General features: G+C 40.9%; 1 long non-coding RNA gene across 1 annotated transcript in view; it reads left to right on the forward strand.

Moving 5' to 3' along the window:
* The window catches only part of LOC311059207, a 115777-nt gene that overhangs the window by 52453 nt on the left and 53324 nt on the right, over positions 1 to 10000 (forward strand). Inside the window, exon 3 of the long non-coding RNA XR_014602138.1 lies at positions 4340 to 4394. This is a non-coding gene — a long non-coding RNA (uncharacterized lncRNA). The remainder of the gene's footprint in view (positions 1 to 4339; positions 4395 to 10000) is intronic.

The raw sequence follows: 10000 nt of genomic DNA on the forward strand, positions 1-10000 counted from the left end.
AGGTGACACGCTATCTGAGAGCATTCCCGCTGCTCTCCAGCCCTCAGCATGTCAAACCAAAACAAAGTCTGACAGCATTTATGTCAAAACAAAACAAAAAGGAAAGCAAGGGGACATCCACTGCTGGAATGTGCATCAGTGTGTATTTTTAGTCAAAAATCATAGCCTGAAAATGTCTTTGTTTTCTTTGATGACATATTGCAGTGTGTTCTTCTCCGTGGGTCGGCGTGTCAGTCTAATCCAATGAGTGGGTTGAAATTGCTCGAGGAAACACTGATGTGTCACGATGTCAGTGGAGGGTGGCTGAGTGGCACGACATACTGTACTGTACTGTAGAGTGAAATCCTCAGTGTTACTTTAACTCTGAGCATGTATGAATGTAACTAAACATGTACAGTATACGCTCAAAGTTACAAATGGATAAATGAACCCTATGGATTTCACTGTGTGCAGAGCTGAAAATGTGCTTAAGTCTGTCTTAAGTACATTTTTTGCTCTGCACACAGTGAAATTATTTTTTCTTTTCAAATAAGTGTTAAATAGCTTTATATTCCGATAGCAATCATTACAACTGAGTGTTTGTTCGGTCTCTTCAGCTCTTTAATTTAAATAATATTTTCAGGTCAGGATGCCAATTTTATACAATCGAGAGAGAACTCACACAGGATACAGGATAAACAAGTGTGTCGAACGCTGACTCTCCATTTTGACATCTCCGATTGATCAAAAACTCAGTGGAGTCAAAAAACACAAAAATGCAGAAACATTTCGATGCAAAACTTACAGTAAAGCTTACAGATAACAGACAACTGTCACCGCAAATAAATACAATTTTGTTTAAAACCATGATGCCATACTTGACCAGTGGACGGCTAGGCGGTGCACTCGCTTCTTTCTCGACAGTCCTCGTTAGCTTGGTTTTTGACAGGCCAACTGCTTGTAAATGATTCTGTATGATTGTCTCTGCCAGACGGAGACTATGTTTTCGCCCCTGTCCTGTATGTGTGTGTCCGTGTGCCTTTGAACAGCTAATCTCCGGCACCGTTGGACCGTTCAGTGTGAAACTTTGCACGCACACTCCCAGTAGGCCAAGGAAGAGCCTCAAAGAGCCCCACATTTTTTTTAATCGGCCTAATGATGGCACTGTAACAGCGCCATCAAAGCAAATGTTTTGCTACCACTCCTACAGATCTACCACTACCACGTCCAAAACTCTCACAAATCGGTACACATTATCTCTGGGGTCATCTGACAGTAGGATCCATACAAACTCAGAAACTTGTTTAAATGTCTCACACACTCTTCTCCTCCAGGCTAGTGTGTTAGTTGACCAGCCACAGTCCACCTTGCAGTTATTAATGTCAGCTTGTTATGGTAGAAATCCTGAGCGAAAACCCAGGTCCAAACACACCAACCTTCTTGTTTTTAACAGGGTTACTTGCTGATATATCCTCTCCCTGGCTCTTAATTTGCATTTACCAGATTATTGAATTTATAACCAACACTTAAACATCACTGTTTCACCTATTTCTCTCAGTCTCAGACTGTCTCCCTTCCTCCTTTTTTAGTCGCACCCCTCTCAGACTTGAATTGATTGACACTTGGCTCCCCAATTACATTGTGTCCATTAGCTTGGACATCAGTAGACCTGGCAGTTTATCCAACTAGTTAGTACTGCTGCCTGTGATATGAGAAACTGGGGTTCGATTCCCCATCTGCATGCTTGTTTTTGTTGTATTTTCTGTTTACTAAAGAGCTGAACAAACACTATACAGCAAAGATTACTCTATATTCTTATCGGAATGTAAAGTTTTAACTTAAAAATACATTTAAAAAATCTTTAACTCAGAGAGTGTACAAATGTAACAAAATGGCATTTTGGATACTGATTGTTTCTCTGACAAAGGTCTGAGGAAACAAAGCACACTTGGCTTGGTATTTCATCCAGTGGGGGCACCATTGAGCCACATCTAGGTCATGAAAGTACATTTTGTTGCAAACTTGCACCCATCTGGTAAAGATATCAGGAATGTTGTATTCAAGTGATTTATATCGATAAACTACTACTACAAAAAAAAATTGGTGTGCCAACACAAGATTAGTACAGTACTATGGATTTACAGTGAGCAAATAATAAACAGGACCCAGGAGAAGGAATACAAAGCCAAATCCAGAGTGTTCATTTAGCTCGGAAAGAGTAAAAATCAACCCTTGCTGGTCAATTATTACACTTTCGGTTACTGCAATTCTACTGCGTAGGGGACAAAGAGGGAGTTCATGATTACAAATCAAGGAAAGACTGATAAAATGATTTGCAAGTTGGATTAAAGTCTGCTGTGCTATATTAATCAAAAAGTGTTTATGTTTTATCAGTTAAGCAGAGTTCTGTTTTGCCAGCTTTGTCTATTTATTTACATGTGTTTACAGTACCTCAGTGAGCATGTGGCTTTTGTACCACTTCTTGTTCTGTGTGACTGACAGGAGTGGGGTCAGAGAGTGGCATTGTGGCTCACAAATAACAGACTGAGGTTTTATACAGCAGTGTGTTTGTCTTACTTTGTCCTGCAAGTATGTGCGTGGGGGTGTGCACGTTTTGTTTTTGTGCGTCCTCTGTTGTGTGTGGATGCATGCGGTCGACCATTTACATCTGTCTGGACTTGAAGGACCCCATAAACCACAACATGTAAACCTGGGATTTTGTTTGTATTGGTGGCGCATCACATACATACTGTACATACATGGAGGATTCAGGAAAGATAGTCACATTATTTCATACTGCAAACCTGTACTGTAGATGTTTGCAGAGGTCCCCCCAACAACAATATTTTTAATCCTCGCTAACAAGAATAATACATGACCTAACAGAGGTCACCACGTGCCATTAACATGCGTCCTATTGGGTTATAATCAGAGACACATTTGACCACATTGTTACGCATCTCATAAAACCAAATGTAAGGAATGTCCAGGAAATTCACCATCTTTGTAGGGGAAGAGCAGCAATCTGCATTTTGCATGGGATAATGTGTATATCAGGGGTGCATTTTAATGCCAGGTGTAAATACAATGAGGCTGAACACCACTGTATCTAAGCCTGGAAAAGAAGGCAAGAAAGATTGTTTAATTCATATTTATTTAGATTTTCAATAATACATAAAGTAGTGCCTCAGTTTGTGATTTAGGCGTTCCTCCCTATTCAATGATCTGAAAATTAAAGTTGCTTTAGCTGTCTCTCTGTTTTCTATATATGCCGTAAAATAAATTATTTTTGGTTACACAATTGAGAGCTGGTATTCTTCCCCTGGTTGGGTGATTCCAAAATAAGTGCAATTAGGGTAAAGTGGAAAGTGAGTCCCATCTTTTTAGTACCGTTTAAATAATGATGACTTATTTTTTATGTAAATTATGTACATTTACGTAAGTGTCTCATAAGATCCCTCAACAAAATCGTGGAATATTCTGGTATTTAAATGAGCAAAAATGTGAATATATATTTCTTAGTTTTTGTGTATTTAATATTGCTAACTGTATTCCAAAGCTTGGAAAATATTTATTTTTTCTTCTTTTATGTTGTGGTACACAGTAAAATCATCAGTGTTCATTTATGTAACAAATGTAAAGATTTACAAATTTGACCGATAATTACATTTCTACACTCACAGAGGTAAAAATGGATAAAGGAACACTGAGGATTTTAATATGCGTAAAAGTAAGTAAGTAGCCATGTGGCCCATATAGGTCAGGAGCCTATCTCATGTCCTACATGTACACCCCCTGGACATGATGTACAAGTACACCCCCTGGACATGACGCTAGTATGTCGCAGAGACTTACCCCTAAGCCAAACCTTCATGCTGAGTGCCAAGCAGGGAGGCATTTGGTTCCATTTTTATAGTCTTGGTATGAGCCGGCCAGGGATTGAACCCCGACCTCCCAATGTCAGGGTGGACACTCTAACCACAAGGTCCCTGAACTGGTTTAAATGGGGCCATATGTTTTGTTTTAATACTACTTTTAGGCTGTGTGTCCACCAAAATGTTAAACATTGTTTAACACTCGGTGACCAGATAAAAACGCCAGATGTGAATGAGCAGCGCATTGAAAACTATTCAAAACGTAAGCTCAGGAGAACAGCCCCTTACTGAAAGCTACTTTAAACACATAATCATTATGTACATTATAACCTTAAGTAATCATCAGGTACATGATGATATATGAAAGAAACAATAGCTCCTAATTACATTTATACGTTATAACATGACACCTGAACGTCCCTGTCCATGGCAGTACAGTATTTCTGCATCCTAACAGATTATATGTTTTTGCTTGTTTGTTTCAGCTGGGACAATGCTGGCCCAGACACATCATCCCCATGTGATGGACAGCTACAGGAGGTGAGACGTGTCCATGGACATGACAGAGAGGAGTTGTCTCTTCAGCCTGTGTGATAATGCAGTCCCACAGAGTGATAGTGATGATAATCCTACTATAATTCTAGTAACCTCACGGTGGTGGTGGTGGTGGTGTCTTGGTTTGGGGGACTCTTGATCAAACTGCGCATGCGTCGTTGCCAGGTTTCGCGAGAGAAACAAGCAGCAAGGTCTATGAAAACGAGGCCAAACCAAACTAACCCTATACCACCAACATTGGCCCTACAGCGCTTACAGTACGCCGACATGGCAACAGCGAGACCCCGCCCACTCTCAGCACAATTCTTTCTGTGGAAAGTAAACACACCAGACGGACCCGCGGCGGGCGAGTAACATGCCTACGCCATTCTCCGTGCTGATATATATATATATATATACGCCCGTGGGGAGAGGTGACGCAACGCGACCCACGGGGGGGAGGAGGTGGGAAGCCACGACGGGGAGGAGGGGGGGAAGCCACGACGGGGAGGAGGGGGGGGGGGGGGGCGCCACGACGGGACGCGCGCGGGGGAGAAACCGCGCGACAGGACGTGCATTAACCCCAACTTTGCAACTACTTTCACCTGCGCCTTTCACCGGGTATGGTCTAGTAATAATAATGACAATAATGATAATGACCTCCAAGAGAACCTTAAATGTGCATCTAATGGTTTCAATGGCATCAATGGAAATACAATTATATTTGGCAAAATAGTTTTTAAATAAATTATTATGACTATCTGTGAAACAATAAAACTTTAGGGACAGAAGATGTTGAGTTCACTGGCTGAGTTAAATCAGTTACAGTATATACAGTGTGTCTGTACAAGATTTGCCCTGAGGCGAACTAGTTCCTTTGTTGTCTTTAATTTAATTTTTTTATTTTTGTACTTGATCACCCACGCCTGGCAGGCATAATGTACATTATTCATTCCCACGCACTCAAAGTTACTGGCTTAAACTAGGGAAGATTTCTTTAAAGGCTGGATTTGCTTTTCTTTCCCAACAAAGCCTCTTTTAAGTGTCAACGTGAAGACACGGATCTGTGAGATAAAGTTGTTTTGTGTAGACGAGTCAAACCCCCCTTTTTGTCAAGTTTTAAAGGTCTTGCCTGCAGGCGCTACTAGCCTGTGGTTAATTACTTCTCCAGAGAGAGAGAGAGAGAGAGAGAGAGAGAGAAGAGAGAAGAGAGAAGAGAGAAGAGAGAAGAGAGAGAGAGAGAGAGAGAGAGAGAGAGAGAGAGAGAGAGAGAGAGAGAGAGAGAGAGAGAGAGAGAGAGAGAGAGAGAGAGAGAGAGAGAGAGAGAGAGAGAGATGGGGTGAACAGAGAGGGAGGGAGAGAAATCAAGACTCTTAGAGTAATGGAGAGGGAATAAGAGAGAGCTAGTCTGTGGGTGAGTCAGAGTGTGTCAGAACAAGGCAGACAGAGACTGTGTGTGTGTTTGTGTGTGTGTGTGTGTGTGTGTGTGTGTGTGAGAGAGAGAGAGAGATTAGGAGGAGGGACACTATAAATGGCAGCCTATAAAGCCGAGTATGCTTCTCGTTTTTGGATTCCTGGGTAGTTGAGTGCAGACTAGGTTAGCACGCAGTAAGCACTGCAGAAGTGAATCTTGGCTGTGACTGAATTTCAGACCTTACACACCAGTTAAACAGGAGAGACTGCAAATTCTAGTCTTGCAAGATGCAAGTGACGTGTTTTTAATTTTTGATCACATCAGCCATAGCCTTCACCTGGGCCTCAGAATCAAACATCTCTGGATCAGGGCCCACTTGAAAATCTCAAAAGCTTAACACGGCACCTGATTGTGTTCCGGTTTGGATCTATCGAACCATCGTAGTATACGTTAAATTCCTATTTATCTGTATCACAATGAAAACTCACTTTTCAAGGTTTTAATTTTTTTTTTTTTTTTACATAATTAAAATATATATATTAATTTTATATTATCATTAAAATCATATTTTTTGGCCAATATTTGAGGGCCCACTTGCAGTATCCTCACAGCCCACCAGTGTGCCCCAGCCCACAGGTTGAGAAACACTGATTTAGGAAGCACTCTTATCCAGAGTGACTTGCTGTACTGGAGGATGAATGTATGCAGAAGAAACAGCTGTTCATATACTGTATGTGCCTGATCAGCTCAAATGGGACATCTGTATGATTTAATGTTATCTACTAAAGGAGTAGTTCACCCAAAAAAGTGACTCAATCAATTACACACCCCATGAAGCCTTGAATTCATGGAAATGTTTTTGTTTTTGTCGCATTCCTGAGCCAATAATTTGATGACCGGGTCATCAGTCAGTAGGAGTCTCAGGCAGCTACCGGAGACTCCGCCGGTCATCAAATTATTAGCCCAGGACTGCAACAAAAAAAGAAAAAGCCTTCATGGGGTGTGCAATTGATAGAAAAGAAGTAATTTTTTGGGTGAACTACTCCTTTAAGTGACAAGTAGTGAAATAATATAATGACTAATTTAAAATGTCAACCGGGTTTGTAGCTGTTAAACAAGGGGGCTTACAAAAAACTTCTTAACTGAAAACATTAATAAAGATTTTGTTTAAGAAAGAAAAACATCTTTGAGGCCCCAGAGCGTGCATTTAAAGGTCACTTATTTTTAGCAGCTCAAGGGTTAAGTGAGTTATAAGTAAATCATACTGTACGTATATGATGAGTAAATCTAATAATACATTTAATAATCTTGTCAAACTTGCTCAAAACGGAATATAATTTTAGTAAAACACACATATAAGGGATCTTTTCAGCTTTTGAAAAGCTTAGTGTTTGAAAATGACGCATTTTAATCCGAAAGGAGTTAAATGTTTCACTTCAGGAAAACACAGGAATCTTTATTTTTCACATGAATGAATGACTTTAAACATGCCAATCTGTGTTGAATTAACAAGAAGGCTCAGTTCAGTTCAGATGCAGTATGGCCTGAATTCTCAAAGATACAAACGGCTATTTATCTGACCAAGCTCAGCGTGTCAACTTTAGATGTGCTCACCTTTGCTCTCAAGGATTTTGACTTGTAGATGACAGATCAGGTCTGTGGAACTTTCTCAGCCAGTCATAGCTCCAAATGTAGGTCATGTTTTGCGGTGTATTATGTAAACGTAAACAAACCTTTATCAAATTCCAGGTAAAACTCATGATTAGGTAACACACTATCACCAAACGTCAGGATTAATCGCGTCTTGAGCGTAATAAAGGTAGAGATAAAAATTCATTAGCCTGGTACACACTCAAATATTCACTGTTAATTTATCCATTTGTAACTCTGAGAGGGAACAAATCTAACCAAATGTAATGATTATAATGTAACATAATGGTATGTTTAAAGGGAAATAAAGCTATACACTATGGCAGTGGTTTCCAAACATTTTAGCTCGAGATCCAAAATATACCTTTGGGGTCTACCTGGGACTCAAAATCACAAAAATGCATATTAAATAGCCCTATTTAATCGTTTTAAGATAATTATTTTTTAAATGGTAGGAAAAAACAAAAGATTGCGACCCATAAAATGCGTCCGTGACAACAAAATGTGTCCCGACCCACTGTTGGGGAAACGCTGCTATACAGTATGGGGTTTCCCAGAAACCAATGACAAACATTCTGATATGCAAGGATTGGATCCTTGACTTTTGCGTTGGAGATAAGAGTTATCATCGAGCAAGTCAGGACTCACACTGGCTCATCTTGACACGGTTAAGTGAGGTCACAAATTTACACAAAAGTAAGCTTGTAACTACACACACATACACACACCCATAGGGTGCATACTATATATAGCTATCTATCTACACATAATAATTGGTGAGGTCACCCAAAGGGGTTTCCCTGAAGGGGTTTCCTAGGGTGCTGTTGTCTACATTTTGCCTGCATGGGTCCTTCAAACAGCTAGCTCATTTGTATACACAGAACGGTCAAATTAGCTTCAGTTGTCCCATTATACTGGTGCATATCAAATCATTTATGCATTACAGTGTTTCTTGAAAATATATTGTAAATATTCCAATACAATATATGAAAAGCAAAAACAGTGTTTGGGCCTTTCAAAACATAATATTTGCAATTCTTCTTCAAAGGTTATACTCTTGCTTGCAATTATTTTTGGGGGGATTTTTTATTATTATTACAGATTACACATGTCCCAATTCATATTGCATTTTCACTATGCACCACAACATGAATTGCCCTGAATTGCTAGCAAAACACCTTCTATTGATGTGGCTGGATTGAAATGGTGAGCTATAAGCATTAGACAGAATATTGTAGGTCATGCTGGGGGTAACAGGGAAAGTACACTTTTTTTTTTACATTCTGATGAGGTTGAGGTCAGACATATATGTGAATAAATGCCTCCACACACACACACACACACACACACACACACACACACACACACACACACACACACACACACACACACACACACACACACACACACACACACACACACACACACACACACACACACACCGTGGTCTGCTCATTTGCTTGTTTGGCTGTTAGTGCTGTATACGTCTAGACAGATAGACACAGGCAAACCACATATACACACACTGACATGAAACTCTTTACCCACGTGGGCATGCAAAACACACGCGCGCGCGCGCGCGCACACACACACACACACACACACACACACACACACACACACACACACACACACACACACACACACACACACACACACACACACACACACACACACACACACACACACACACACACACACACACACACACACACACAGCTGTCCCAGTGTCAGTGGAGTTATCAGTATATTCCAGGAGATGGTCTATAAATGGTTTATCTTTGGCAGTCTGTAGGGACAGAGAGGCAGCCTGCAAGGTCAAAATGTGTGTGTGTGCGTGTGTGTGTGTGTGTGTGTGTGTGTGTGTGTGTGTGTGTGTGTGTGTGTGTGTGTGTGTGTGTGTGTGTGTGTGTGTGTGTGTGTGTGTGTGTGTGTGTGTGGGTGGGTGGGTGGGTGGGTGGGTGTGGGTGTGTGTTTGCCACATCTTGGTACAGTTTAACTTTAAATCTCAATAGTAAAAAATAAATGTATAAAAAACCTTCACAGAAGACCGCGGATGGATTTAAAGCGACGCAGCCAGTTATTAAGTCAGACAGACAGGTGGTCTAAGAAACAGACAGAGACAAGCAAACATAAACACTGTAGCGGTTATTGCAGACGGATAGACAGGCTGGGTGACAGACAGGCAGGTATAGACAAAGGCTGTCGGACAGAAAGGCAGACAGACAGACAGATAGATAGATAAAAACAAACAGGGACACAAAGAGAGGTAGGCATGAAGACAGACACATAAACCAAATGGTAGGCGAAGTTAGACATGGAGATAGACAGACAGAAATAGACAGTGAGACAGACAGACAGACAGGCAGACAAGGAAATAGTGAGAGAGTAAGACAGACAGACAGGCAAGCAGGTAGACAGACAGACAGGCAAGCAGTCTGCTCAGGTGAAGCTACTGTATCTCAATGCCACTCTGAAAACAGTGAGTCACTGCAGTCTTTGCCTCGCAGATGTCAGTCAAGTGTAAACAGATACTCATCAAAACGTG

Source organism: Gymnoscopelus microlampas (assembly GCF_963454915.1).
Source record: "Gymnoscopelus microlampas genome assembly, chromosome: 13".
Taxonomy (NCBI): Eukaryota; Metazoa; Chordata; class Actinopteri; order Myctophiformes; family Myctophidae; genus Gymnoscopelus; species Gymnoscopelus microlampas.